Genomic DNA, 15628 nt, shown 5'->3' with positions numbered 1-15628 from the left:
GTGACAGACAAGACAAGGCAAAATAATGAAAACAAAATCAAGGGCAAACATGACAGAACAACAACAGGACTAGGGTGGGAAATCAAAAATAATAAACATGGGAGGGGGGGTGGGGACAGTCAAGGGTTCATGGGGGGGAACAGTCCTAGTCCCTGGGCACGCTTGAGGGTGCGGAGTTCAGGGGGACTTAGGGGGGAAAGTCCTGGGGGGACCGCCGACTTCAACGTTGGCGGGACAAGTTTGGGCGCCGGTTGGAAGGCTGGCTGGACAGGGCTTGACGCCGGCTGGAAGGCCGGCTGGACAGGGCTTGACGCCAGCTGGAAGGCCGGCTGGACAGGGCTTGACGCCGGCTGGAAGGCCGGCTTGACAGGGCTTGACGCCGGCTGGAAGGCCGGCTTGACAGGGCTTGACGCCGGCTGGAAGGCCGGCTGGACAGGGCTTGATGCCGGCTTGAAGGCCGGCTGGACAGGGCTTGACGCCGGCTGGAAGGCCGGCTGGACAGGGCTTGACACTGGCTGGAAGGCCGGCTGCTGCACCGGCTGGGATGAAGGACTGGGCGCCGGCTGCACCGGACTGGATGCCGGCTGCCCCGGGCTGGGCGCTGGCTGCACCGGACTGGACGCCGGCTGCCCCGGGCTGGGCACGATACTGGACACCGGACTGGACGCCGGCTGGATCACCGGCTGGGCCGCCGGCTGCACCGGACTGGACGTCGGCTGTACCGGGCTGGACGCCGGCTGCACCGGGCTGGACATCGGACTGGACACTGGACTGGATCCCGGCTGCACCGGACTGGATCCCGGCTGCACCGCAGTGGATCCCGGCTGCACCGGACAGGACGCCGGCTGCACTGGCTCGGACGCCGACTGGGCAGCGCTCACTGGCGGCTGGGCAGGGTTCAGCATCCCCCTCCTCGGCTTCTTTTTCTTGGCCCGGCCCACAGGATGTGTGGCCGGCTGGAGAGAAGTGATGGGGAGCCCGGTTAGTTCTGTACCGGAGGAGTCGGACGGGGAGTCCCACAACTCCCTTCGTCTACGCCGGCCACGGATGCTGATGGGCGGAGGAGGAGCTGCCGGGGGAGAGGAGGATGACATTGTGACACCCAAAACCCCGACCTGTAAGGGGCTATCCTCCTGGATGGTCGCGAGCCCCGTGAGAGGCTCCGCCATGGACATTCCCCTAGACTCCTCACGATTCATCGCGAATTGGCGCATCTCCGCTGGCTCGAAGGGTTCATCGAGGCAGCTGTTGAAGATTACCTTCAATTCTGCCTCGGTGAACCCCGAGTAGCACGTGGTGGACAGGAAGTCCATGGCGAAGTCTTTCACGGGGATCCCCCTCTGGCGGAAGCCGAACAGGACGTGAGCCTGGCGGCTCCTGAACGCCTCGTTCGACTCCTCCATGCTGCCTGCTGGGTTCGTAGTGGGCTCGGTCATTCTGTCAAGAGGAGAACCCAATTGCAGGCAGGTGGGATTGAAGGGGTTAACAGAGTTTATTATACAAAACACAAAACAAAAACCCACGATGGGGTGTAAACAAGAACAAGAATTATAATATAAGAAAAAGGGACGTAAGCTAACTAACACTAAAGTAACATACACTTGACAAGGACTAAACTAAACACTTACTACGGCAGACAAAACAGCAACAAGAGGCACAGGAATACGGGGAACATCAGAACATGGAATGCAATCAAAGACACCATATGCAATGACCGAGCAACAAGACAATGAAACATGAGGGCATTTTAAAGGGAAGGCAAAGGAGGGATAATAACACAGGGCAGGTGAGGGTAATGACACACAGCAGGGAAGCAATACAGGAAACGAGAGGGGCGGGGCCAATGACAAGACACGAGAAAATACAGGGAGTGTGAAAAGATAAACACCTTCACAGTGACAACTTCACAGTTTACTGTAATAAATATAAAAAATCAAAAGGTGTGCATTATAGCGGACACCCACATGCACACTGTAGAGCTGGTTTTGTGGTCTAAGTTATCCCCTTTAAATGCTACGGAAGTTAGAAAAGTGTATTAATTTGTAACTTTGGAGACGGTCCCTAAATTCACGAATATCAAACGTCCAACCTCAAGCAACTAACTTAAATGTGTCCATGATTAATACTTAATTTGTAAATACGTTCTTGCATAATTTGGCAAAAACTAAACAAGAGTTACTATGAAAACACATGCCTCTTGTTCTTTTACTTTGCGTTGTTGCCGTTTAACTTTTTTTCCGCTCCAGACGGATGGCGCCGTTTAAAACCATGGCCGTAAAGAGACATCAGCAGCACATCACGCGTATTTACTGTTTGTGATTTGTAGAATTGGATTTGTGCTGCACTGAAGGATTCAAGAAGGTGTAACTGTTGTGTTGTGTTGTGTTTGCGGGAGAGAAAAAAAATTGACAAGTTTGCAACTTCAAATTTTGACTACAAATTTACTGATACACGTGTGTGGCCCACCTCTACAACTACAAATTCCACCCTCACAGGTGCTCAGTAGTTTCGCACCAAAAATACCTTCATAGACATCAACCTGAGGCAAGTATTTGCTGATTTTAACTACTGAACTGCATATAATAAATCCAGTGATGATGTTATCTGTCTCATTTTATTCTTTATGTCTGTCTGGTTTGGTTCTGCATTATATTGATTAAATAACTGCGGTAAAGTTAGTTTGACGTTGGACATTCATTAGACATTCGGTTTCATACCAATTAAGCTCTTTGCGCCTGTTATGTTTTGAGCCCAAACTAACTCAGATAGACATAAATATATGCCCTTTACGTTGCACAAGGCTTAATTTCTAGAAAAAAATGATATAGAAATTAACCATGAAAATTGATTAAACAATTTAACTACGTGACATTAATATATAAAACCAGTACTAAAATGTTCAGAAAAACATGCCTGTTATTGCACAAGGCTCCGTTTTTTTGGAATTAGCATTTTATAATAATTGTACAACTTTTAATGTATGTAATTACATAAATCCATTAAACGACAAGAGCATTTGAGATAAAGGTATCAAACCAACTGTAACATATTCAGAGCATTATTCCCTATGATGCACAAGGCTTGTTTTTCTGATTATTAAACTGATATTTTTTATATACGGTATACTGATTCCTTATTTTTGATATGTTTAACACACTGTACCTATTTAAATCCATTAAACTCTGACACCGTTACAGATAAAGGTATCAAACCAACTTTAACATATTCAGAGCATTATTCCCTATGAGGCAAAAGGCTTGTTTTTCTGATTATTAAACTTATATTTTTATATACGGTACTGAACCATGAATTTTTTTAGACAGTACTGAAACCCATTTAAATCTATTAAACTTGTACACCACTTCAGCTAAATGAAATAAACCAACTGTAAATTACTCACAGTTCTGTCTGATGTACAATGCTTAGTCCTATAAAAATACTGGCCCCTGATTTATTTTAATTAAACAGATTTATGTACGTATGATTTATTGATTTATTACTCTTAAACACCATTTGAGCTATGAGACACGTATTTAAATGTAAATAGTATCATGTAAAAAATAGTATTTTGTAATTTGTATTTGATTGGGTTGATGAAAATGGCTTCATATTTTGTATCAAAATACTTCAGTGTTTGTATTTTTGTAGTTTCAAAATACTGCAAAATACTTTGTAAGAAGTCTACGTGATGACATCATAAAAATGCGGCCTCTGATTGGTGCCTACTCAGTAGTTTGCCCGGACTTGTTGAGAGCAGAACAGAAAATTGGAAGAAGGTGGTCAAGGTAAGAAACGTGCAAGCTGCAAGATTTCCATCTATCTATTGCATAAATTTCTTTATTTTTTAAGAGTTTATGTTAAGTTTTGGTCTTCGTGTTAGTAGCCTAGGCCCTAGGCTAAATACTAGTGATGGCGAGATGAAGCCTCATGAAGCATTGAAGCTTTTCAGCCAAGTGGTTCACAAAAGGGTTCATTTCTCGAGGCTTCATTTGCTCACAATACCATCTGGTGGCCAAAGAGTGTAAAACAGGCAGATACATTACAGATGTGCCTGATGTGGTCTGTGATACACTGTATTTTGCGCCAGTTAAGGCTTAGAAATAACGGTGAAGGAAAAAAAACTATTTCCACATAGACTATTTATCTATTTATATGAATATAATGTGTTTTTTTTGGTGGTATATAACATAATTATAATTATGAAATAAATGTGTGTAAATCAATTATTTGGTCATAATAGGCAGAAAACTGAAAAGTGTCTGGGTTTAACTGGGCAGAGGGCAGTGAATGTGCTTGTGGTACTTGGTTTATATAGCTGTCAAAATGTCGCGGCAAGATTCGAACCGCTTACTGAACCACTCGGGCGGAAGCGAGGCTTCTGACGTCATCTATGACGTCATTGGTCTAAAGCGATACAAGCCTCGATACGCGCTTCACTGAAAGCTTCCAGGATTTCTCGACACACGCTCCGAAGCCTCGGCTCAGAACGTAACATCACTACTAAATACCATTATACCGAGCAGCAGCCCCATGTTAGCTTGCTACTTTCAGATAGATTGCTAGATAGATTGCTTAAATTGTTTCCCTCATCTGTAAGTCGCTTTGGATAAAAGCATCTGCTAAATGACTAAATGTAAATGTACTTTCAGCCTATGTTATGTTCGTCGGTTGTGCATGGAAAAAAATAATAACGCATTTCCAGAGGTGGACAGTAACGAAGTAAATTTACCTGAGTATTTTACTTAAGTATACTTTTTGAGTATCTGTACTTTACTTGAGTATTATTTTTTCGGAGTACTTGCACTTTAACTTCACTACATTTGAAAGACAATATCATACTTTTTACTCCACTACATTTATAAAAAGGTCCAAAAGTAGAAAATGGTTTCTATGGTTTTCCTGTGTGCGCAATTTATCTGGCTTGCGATCTGCCAGGACCTTTTACTGTTTCTAAACTCGCGGTTTTCCGGCAAGCTTTGAATGGCCATTTGGCAGATTTTTTTACGCAAATCTGGCAACTCTGGGATCTTCCCCACTAAACTAATGTAAACGTAGGCGCTGCTACACCGTTGATAGCGCTCTAAAAAGGCAAATGAACAATAACAGACGAAAAAGGCACATGTTAAAGTGTGGTGTAATCATCTGTGGGTTACGATCAGTCAAAGATCGTAGAAACATTGTCATGAAAGTGATCGCCATAACGGCTAAACGGTAAATAAGCATCACATACACCTTGAGCTACGCGTGTGTTAACTTCTGATCTGCTGCTTTATCATTTAAAGCGATTTGGAAAATGAATGATGTTTTTACTTAAGTAACTATAGTTGAAGTATTCCTGTATATCTGTATAAAAACAATAGAATCCTGCCCAAAATACAACATAAAATGTAATGGATTCGATGGTTATAATGGGAATTGTACTACGGATACGTGTTGTCTACTTGTATGTGATGGATTATATTGGTGGGATGGTAAATCTTATTGGAATAAAACCCAAAACACACTACAAAGAGGAATTGAATTTAAAAGTATCCACAAATTTACCATTTTCTATATATAGGTGTCACACAATGGTCAGGCAGAACCCAGATGCAGGCAGGCGATGAAGGGGTTAACTCAAAAAATGATTTATTTAAACATATATAAAACAATTAACAAAACACTATAGGGGTAACAAAACACTATAAACAAAAGACCTTTCAAAAGACAAACAAAAACTTCCCACAAGGGGGCAAAACGAGAACTACAAATCATACACAAAACCAAACTCACAAAACGGGCAAGACAAGGCAGGAAACGAGAACTCCACGAAAGAACAGCATACAGGAAACAGAACAATGAACCGAACAAAAACTAGAGACTGAGGGGAACATTAAATAGGGAAAAACTCACAGAGGATAATTACAGAGACGAGGGACAGGTGACGAGGATAAAACAATCATGGAAAGATACGGGAAACAAGAGGGCGGGGCTATGAGACAAGACCAGAGGACACGTGGCACAAAGTAAACAAAAGCCACGCGTCTCCACACAAAACACCCGCAGGACATGGTTCTGTCACGACCCTGTCCATAGAGTTAAAGAACTCGAAAACAGGAAGGACAGAGTCCTGACAGAACCCCCGCCCCAAGAAACGCCTCGCGGCGTTCCAAGGGAGAAACCTCCGCGGGACGAAACAGTAAAGCACACAGACAAACACCACAAAGACAACACAAAACACACCAAAGGGAGCATAGGGGCAGCAATTACAGGACTGGGGTGTGCCAATAAAAATAATAAACATGGGAGGGGGGCGTGGGAACACAAGAGTTCAAGGGGGGAAGTCCAAAAGGGTTGGGACCAGGGGGACAGTCTTAGTCTGTGAGAACGGCTGGAAGGCCGGCTGAGTCACCGGCTGGAAGGCCGGCTGAATCTCCGGCGAGAGGGTCGGCAGAGTCATCGGCTGAAGAGCCGGCTGAGATGCCGGCTGAGTCCCCGGCTGGAAGGCCGGCTGAATCTCCGGAAAGAGGGCCGGCAGAGCCATCGGCTGAAGAGCCGGCTGGGATGCCGGCTGGGACGCCGGCTGGAAGGCAGGCTGAGTCACCGGCTGGGAGTCCGGCTGGGAGGCTGGCTGAGTCACCGGCTGGGACACCGGCTGGGAGTCCGGCTGGGAGGCTGGCTGAAAGGCCGGCTGGAAGGCCGGCTGAGTCCCCGGCTGGAAGGCCGGCTGGGAGGCTGGCTGAAAGGCCGGCTGGAAGGCCGGCTGAATCTCCGGCGAGAGGGCCAGCAGAGTCATCGGCTGAAGACCCGGCTGCGTCAATGAAGAATTCCAGTCAATGAAGAATTCCAGTCTGGATTTAGAGCATGTCACAGTACAGAGACTGCTTTGATCAGAGTTACAAATGATCTGCTATTGGCGTCTGACCGAGGTTGTATCTCGTTATTGGTGCTGCTAGACCTTAGTGCTGCATTCGATACCATTGACCACAGCACACTCCTACATAGACTCGAAAATTATGTCGGCATTAAGGGAATAGCTTTGAAATGGTTTAAATCTTATTTATCCGACCGTTTTCAATTTGTAGCAATAAACAATGAGGTGTCACGCAAATCGCAAGTCCAGTACGGTGTACCACAGGGCTCAGTCTTAGGGCCTCTGCTCTTCGCATTATACATGCTACCTCTAGGAGATATAATAAAGCGACACGGAGTTAGCTTTCACTGTTATGCTGATGATACTCAACTTTATATTTCCTCGAAGCCTCATGAAACACAGCAGTTCCATCGAATAATGGAATGCATAGTCGATATAAAAAACTGGATGAGTAACAACTTTTTATTACTGAACTCGGACAAAACGGAAGTGTTACTTATTGGACCGAAAACTGCTATAAGTAACAACCAAGAATACTGTTTAACTATTGACGGATGTTCCATAAAACCCTCGTCGTCAGCAAAGAATCTTGGCGTTCTATTCGATAGTAATCTGTCATTTGAGAGCCACGTCGCCAACACCTGTAAAATTGCGTTTTTCCATTTTAAGAATATATCTAAACTACGTCATATGCTGTCAATCTCAGATGCAGAGAAGTTAATTCATGCATTCATGACATCAAGACTAGATTACTGTAATGCACTGTTAGGTGGTTGCCCTGCAGGCTTATTACAAAAACTCCAATTGGTCCAAAACGCGGCAGCTCGAGTTCTTACACGTACAAAAAAGTATGAACATATTAGCCCGGTTCTGTCAACCTTGCACTGGTTACCTATAAAGCATCGCGTTAACTTTAAAATCTTGCTTATTACCTATAAAGCCTTACATGGTTTAGCTCCTCAGTACTTGAATGAACTCCTTTTGTATTACAGTCCTTCACGTGCATTACGCTCTCAGGCGTCCTGTCAGTTGGTAATACCTAGAATTTCAAAATCAAGTGCAGGTGGTAGATCCTTTTCCTATCTAGCGCCTAAACTTTGGAATAGTCTTCCCTGCACTGTCCGGGAGGCAGACACACTCTGTCAGTTTAAATCTAGACTAAAGACGCATCTTTTTAATCTTGCATACACTACTCTTCCATAATATAAATCTTCAGAGGGTTTAGGCTGCATTAGTTAGATCAACCGGAACCAAAAACACAACTGATGTACTTGTTGCATCAAAGAGTACAGAACAGTACTCTACTCTCAGCCAGTCTTGTCTCATTGTTCCAAGGTTACCACAGCGAGCAGGATGCAGTTCATGGCCTGACCTGATGGTAGAGCGGAGAATGGGAAGTGGGGACCTGACAAGAGCTGAGATGATAGAGCTGGATAAAGAAGGACGCGGTCTCTTGACATGTCTTCACCACAAAATTTCAAATGCTATTAGATTATTAATGATAATCTTAAACTATAATTTATTTTATTATTAAGTTTATTTATTTTATTTAGCCTTGTTGTGCAAGTTCTCTGGAGCTTGTGCAGAGGCAGCAGCTTTTGCCAGAGGGGAACTGGAATCCCCTGGTTGGGCCTGGGTTCTCCTGAGGTTTTTTTTCTCGATTAGAGTTTTGGGTTCCTCGCCACCGTTTGCATACTGTTTTTGCACTATCTGCCTGACCGGGGGGGCTGCTTTAGAATCTTAAAGTTTTACTTAATTAATATTGCATATAGGAATTTATTATCTGTTATATTTGACCTGTGCTTCTCTCTCCTTTATCCTAAATGTGTGCTCTCACTGAGCGTGTGTGTGTGTGCGTACTTGTCTGTGTACGTGCGTGTGTGTGTGTGTGTGTGTGTGTGTGTGTGTCTCTGTGTCTGTGTGTGTTGGTGCGTGTTGTGTGTGTGGAGTGTTTTGTGTGTGGGTGTGTCTGTCTTCTGTGTTTTCAACCTTTTCTTGTTTTTGCAGGTACAACTTTGATTGTTTTGCTTGTAGTCAATGTGTCTCATGTACAGCTGCTTTGTAACAATGAAAATTGTAAAAGCTCTATATAAATAAAGTTGAGTTGAGAGTTGAGTCACCGGCGGGAAGGCCGGCTGCGTCACTGGTGAGAAGGTTGGCTGCGTCACCGGCTGAAGTGCTGGCTGTGTCACCAGCTGGAGAACCGGCAGCTGCGCTGGACTGGTCGCCGGCTGGATACCGGACTCGAGAGTCGGCTGCGTCACTGGCGAGAAGGCCGGCTGAGTCATCAGTGGGAAGGCTGGCTGCGTAAATTAATCATGTTTCTTTTATGCTGGTAGGATAATCTGACAGGGTATTTACGATGTAAATTTATTTAATGTGTTCATTTTAAACTTGTAGGACTATCTGACAGGGTATTTTGCATTGTAAAATCATCCTACCTGTTTATTTTGTCGACGTGGTTTAGATTATAGCCTAAATTTTGCCCTGCGGTAGGAAAAGCTGACAGGTTGGACAATTCAAGGTTGAGACACGGCACAGGCTGAGGTCTCACTCTGTTCTGTTTCAGTGTGCGGTCTTCTGGTGTTAAGAAGTGGCACTCCGCCATGCCCCAGTTTTCTTCTCAAGTTTAAGTTTTAACAATTTACTTTTTTATCAGAGATAATCACGGAAAACCTGATCTATATGCAATGTGGTAGGCTAACCAAATCACACTTGTAAAAGCGGCACATTTGCACATAACGAGTGCGCTATAAATCCATTTCCACACACGTCAGCCGCGCACTGCCTTTTTCATTGAGAGCTAGACATTTTTAACTATAACACAATAAAAAATCTAGTTAAATCCTGCCTATGGGTGCGCAATACCTGCGAGTTGTAGATACAAAGCTTTTCATCCAGCGCGCTGCCGTTTTGAAGTTTAACAATTCTAAATGTCCATTTCGAGGACAGCATTGCATATTTCGCATAGCTTTTTCAAAGCTAATAAATTGAACTGAACTAAAAGACATGAAAGACACTGAAACTGAAAGACTAATGTTTTTAATATCAACTTGGAGGAGAGCAAATGTTGTATGACGTTTTGACAAAAAGAACTGGAAATACACCAATCAGCCTATATAAATTCAGCGGAAGTTAATAAATGAAGATTACTAATTTAGACGCTTATATAGAAAAATATATATATAAAAATGTCAAAAGCAGCTGGCTTTAAAGAAAAAGTGACAGAAAAAGTATACAGGGGACTGTTCCCCAATAGAACTTTATGTCTAACAAAACGATCGCATCAATATAACAACACTAAAGAGCGAGCTCTTGCTTTCTGATAGACAGCCTGTATCTCCACTTGTCACCGTCTGCATAATAGCAATGCCCGTTTCTTGTTAAGCAATGCATACAGAAACGTTGCCGCTGGACGCAAGCAGCCCTTTAGCTTGTGTCTTTAAAATCTGTTAACGAATAAATAAATTATTTTTACCCTCGGCTCTTGTTGTTTCTTTAATAAATATAAACCAAATTCGTTATCCAAATGTTTTTTTTTTAATGATTTCATCTTTTATCATTTTAAAAAGTGAGGGGGCACAGTGACTGAAGTGGCCGGGCCATTCCCCCTAGTGCCCCCTCGTGGCGCCGACTCTGCTGTGAGCCGTTCTAAGACACAGACATACGAGCCCCCACATTCACACATAATGGGGTGGTTTCCAGGACAGGGTTTAAGACTAGTCCCAGACTAACTCAAACGTTAGAGGTGTCTTGATCGAAAACAGCTTGCACTGACATTTCTTAAAATATATTAGTGTGATTGTTTTGTAAGGTATTGCTTATTTTATTGATGCGTATAATTATCATTATAAATATACTTTATTATCATAAAAATACGTGATGAGACTTGAGGATCGGTGATAAAAACATGTCCTTAGGCATTTCCTACTACTACGTATGTTATGGTCTTCTTCTGCTGTGCGTATTTGGAGTTTCTGCACGAGAGCGCCCTCTGGCTTTCGGATGCAGCAGCATTTTACCGTACTTCACTCACAAGTTGTGCATAAATCACGTGGTATATATTTTCGGTTAACCGGGCATATGTCTAATTATATGTTTATTATTATTCATGATTAACAATCAAATGGTTAATTAATGAGAAACTAGTTGCTATGAATACAGGTGACATCAGTTGTCTTCTTATGAATGACTTGTTTGTCATTGAGTCAGTGTTGCTTATTTGTTACCAAACACCAACTAAATTAGGATACAATTACAAGTCATTTGCAAACTGTAAAACATTCAACTGTTGGTAACTTTAAAACTAACCTTCATCTGGGAGATCACAGCCAGGCATATGTGAATATTGGATCTGTTAACTGGTTGCATATGTCAGATTTATTGCATGACTTGGGCAGAGAAAAGCTGTTTTGTTATCAAACATTGTTTACTTAATCAACAGAGTCAGTGTAATGGTGAAGGGATAGATCAAATAGGCCAATTGATGGAGGGTTTGTGAAGAAATGTCATGCTCCCTTGTAAAAGTATTTTGCAGTATTTTTAAAATACAGTAGTTTATTTTGATACATGGTGTGGCCGCTGTTTTTGTAGTTTATTTTGATACACTTAAAAGTAAGGTATTTGGTATTTTATTTTAAAATACATGTTGATATATTTTTGCCAAGCCCTGGTTACAGGTATATTTTAATATATGTCAGTGCACGTTATTTTCAGTTAAGACAACTCAAACTTTCATTTTAGTCCTGGACTAGTCTTAAGGCTTGTCTGTGAAACCGGGCAGTCATGTATTTATATTTGACCAGAAGGGCAAAATCTAATTCAAGTAGGCTATACAAAAATGCATAAAACACAGTTTACAAGAATTTACCCTTAACCCCTAAATAGTCCATGTTGACATAATTTTAATGAAACATTTAATTAGCAAATTGATAACTGCTTCAGTAGGAATTTTCTATACATATCATCTTGTAAAATAGAAAATGTATATTAGCAAAGTTACAAATCATTGTTTATGCACTTGAATTGCTGTATTAATAATAATACTGTAAATGTTAACCATTGTGGTGAATGTCGTTGATAATAATGCCGAAAAAGACTGTGGGAAGCAGTGAGGCTGTAATTTTTATCCATCTGTCTTTTTCAATATTATAAAAAATCACTTTGGATATATTTGCCTAAATAACTGTACAGGTATGCTTTAAAAAAGTAGCCTATTAAGTAAAACTTTACAATACAAAACATTTACACCTATAGCCTAAATATTTCTGAAATACGTCACAGGCAAGCGTCAATGTACTTTACAGTAATTACAAAGGGAGCATCTTTCACACATCAGGATTAATTTATTTTAACCCTGCAGCCAAACATTTTTATGTCAGAACATTTTGAGATTTCAATGATGCAAAAATGTATTTGACTGTGTTCTTGCGCAATGTGTAATTGAGAAAACGGCAATTGTGGAGCACAGCACAAGGCTTTCCAAGGCCTTGGAGAAAATGGAGCATACTATGATGTTCCATGCATGCAAGAGCTTGCTGTGAGCCTGCGCATGGTTCTACAGGATCAGATGGGCACACTTAGGCAAGGATAGCCATCTTCCCCAAGAATGCATTTACCTGCAGGTGGATACAGTCAGCAAGTGTGCAGGGCTTTTCTTCAGTACATAATGCACAGATGCAAAATATCCAACAAAGATATTACTGGAGGCTTAATGCATATGTGACAGTCATATAGTGCACCAGCTACTGTACTTTGTTGTAAAATCCCCAGCTATCGCCTCTAGGTCATCTCCAGTGGGGAAAGCAAACAAATGCTGACTGTGATTACATAATATTTTCTTTAAGAGAGGGTACATCGTCATTTTGCTTTGACCAGATCGACTTGATATAATAATAAGTTCAGGAGTTAATTCTGCACCCATGCATGTACATTTACATTTAGTCATTTAGAAGACGCTTTTATCCAAAGCGACGTACAAAGTAGGGGAAAACAATAGAAGCAATTTGTGCAACAAAAGAACAACAATGCATAGGTGCAGTAAAAACTGGTCTCAGCCAGTCTATCACAGTATACGAAGCTAAGAATTTTTTTTATTTTTTTGGGGGGGGTAGGAAAGTAGAAAAGAAGTAGAAGACTGTACTAATGGGTCAGATGTTGATAGAAAATATGTGTTTTTAGCCAATTCTTAAAGACAGCTACGGAATCCGCTGATCTTGTGGCAAGAGGGAGATCATTCCAGAGTCGTGGAACACATCCGGACAAAGTGTGTGAGAGTGATTTTTTTCCCTTTGTGGGACGGCACCACAAGACGTTGTTCGATTGCAGAGCGCAGAGGGATCGGGTGGATACATAAGTCTGAATTAGAGAGTGAAGATATGGGGGTGCCGAACCAGTGGTGGTTTTGTAGGCCAAGAGCAGAGATTTGAATTGGATGTGAGCGACTATAGGGAGCCAGTGCAACCTAACGAAGAGAGGAGTGACATGCGCTTTCTTCGACTCGTTGAAGACCACTCTTGCCGCTGCATTCTGGATCATCTGAAGAGGTCTAGTTGTACAAGCTGGAAGACCAGCCAGTAGAGCATTGCAATAGTCGAGTCTGGACAGGACAAGAGCCTGGACAAGAACTTGCATAGCGTGCTCAGACAGGAAAGGTATAATTCTCCTACTATTGTAGAGGATGAATCTACAGGACCAGGTGGTGCTGGCAACATGGTCTGCGAAGTTCAGCTGATCATCAATTACCACTCCCAGGTTTCTGGCCGTTCTGGAAGGAGTAATGGTTGATGAACCTAGTTGGATTGAAGGTTGTGCTGAGTCTTCGGGTCGGCCGGGATCACGAGCAGTTCAGTTTTTGCAAGGTTCAGTAACAAGTGATGGTCCTTCATCCAGAGTGAGATGTCATTCAGGCATACCGAGATGTGCTCAGAAACCGTCAGATCATTAGGCTGAAATGACAGGTGGAGCTGTGTGTCATCCGCTTAGCAGTGATTGGGAAAGGCATGTTTCCGAATGACAGAACCTAGTGTTACATTCCCCTCTCTGTCTAGGGGCGGCAGAGGGGTTGTAACAAAGATAAATGAATAAAATCACGTTGACACACTTCAGTTCCTATGTCCCAGAGTGAAAACACAACACTCAACTTGGAGGAAAATAAAGAGGTTTTTATTTACAAAATCCTAGTAAACACAAATGATTCAAGGAAGCATCTCTTCAGGAGAAAGTATAGCCTAAAATAACAAGCAAAAAGTAGCTGACTAAGGTTTAAGGGAGCCCTGGCTTACCTGAAAAATGGACAAAAGAAAATAAAGAAACAACATAGACTGCCCTCACTTCCTCTCTAAAAACAGGTGAAAATGAGGGAGAAGGCTCTTTCTCCCTACTGCTTCCAAAGAAAATAAAAAGAACAAAAAAAACCCCAATACCTTTTAGTTACCAAACATTTAAACAAAAAAGAAAATTGTACAAAGCCCCTCTTTTCTCAAGGCGTCGTGAAGAGAAAAGTTCACTGAGCTGGCAGCCACTGCTGCTAAGGACATCATAAATTAGTTAAATCCACCAGAGTTTACAACCACTGTTGATTGCTCTTAATAGAGAGACTACTCACTTAAAGGAACAATACAGAATTTTTAGGAGGATCTATTGACAGAAATACAATATAATATACAAAACTATTTCTTCAGAGGTGTTACCTTACGTAATGAACCATTAAGTTTGTAATACCCTAGAATAATCTGTTTATATCTACATACAGAGCGGGCCTACATACATTGAATTCGCCGCCATGTTTTGTACAGCAGCCCTAAACGAACAAACAACTCTACAACGCGCGTTTTCTCTTCCTCTCCGCTACGGTATCGTGGTGAAACGGATCGTGGGAAGATCCGTGATCCGTACGGATCGTGCTCTCCGGTGCGGAACGCATGTGACCCGCGGATTAACTGAAAGTTTATTCATCATCGAGTAAAAGAATAAAACGCGCTCTCGCTCGCTCTCCAGTTTCAGCTCCAACGCGCTCTCGCTCTCTCTCTCCAGTATCTGGACGAGTACAATATTAAAGCGGTTCCAGAAAAACACTGACACTCAAAACTTATCCGTCACACAGCTAATATTACAACAACAACATATCTTGGTATGTTAGTATGTTACTCACATACTGATCCAAATCAAAGCAACCTCCTCGGAGGTGATTTTTAGACGATCTTTCTCTCCAACGTCTCTCTCTGCTGGAAAGTATCTCCATAAATATCTGTGAGTACATATTTGTTAAAAGCCCTAGTACTGCGGGTCCTAACGTGTCTCTGCTGCAAAGTCTTTGTAATATTAACACAGGTCCTTGCTCCTGCCTGACTTTTATCCTTCTTTTTAAACTTAAAATCCACAAACCTTTTATTTTATGTAGTACATAAGTCATAGCTCTTTCTACAATCTTTTTAATGCCCGCAAAATCTCTTACCTGCGTCAACATGAGAACGACATCTTTTTGTACTGTGGTGGCCACCGTCGTGTTTGGACTGAGCGATTTGTGGCAAATCTATAATGCAACGCTAGTGTCCGCTGTTAATTAAGTACTGCACCTTTAAATACATTTTGTAAGATCAGTAAGATCAGCTGATGTAAGAAGTACAACCTTTGCTGGGCTTTTTTAGCAATGGAGCCAATGTGATTGTCCCACTTCAGGTTCTGAGAGATGGTGGTGCCCAGGAACCTGAATGACTCCACTGCTGCCACAGTACTGTTCATGATGGTGAGAGGGGGGAGTGCAGGGGGGTTTCT

This window comes from Triplophysa rosa, linkage group LG21 (assembly GCF_024868665.1).
Source record: "Triplophysa rosa linkage group LG21, Trosa_1v2, whole genome shotgun sequence".
NCBI lineage: Eukaryota > Metazoa > Chordata > Actinopteri > Cypriniformes > Nemacheilidae > Triplophysa > Triplophysa rosa.
The sequence above is the reverse complement of the archived record's forward strand: the minus strand, read 5'-3'. Positions refer to the sequence as shown.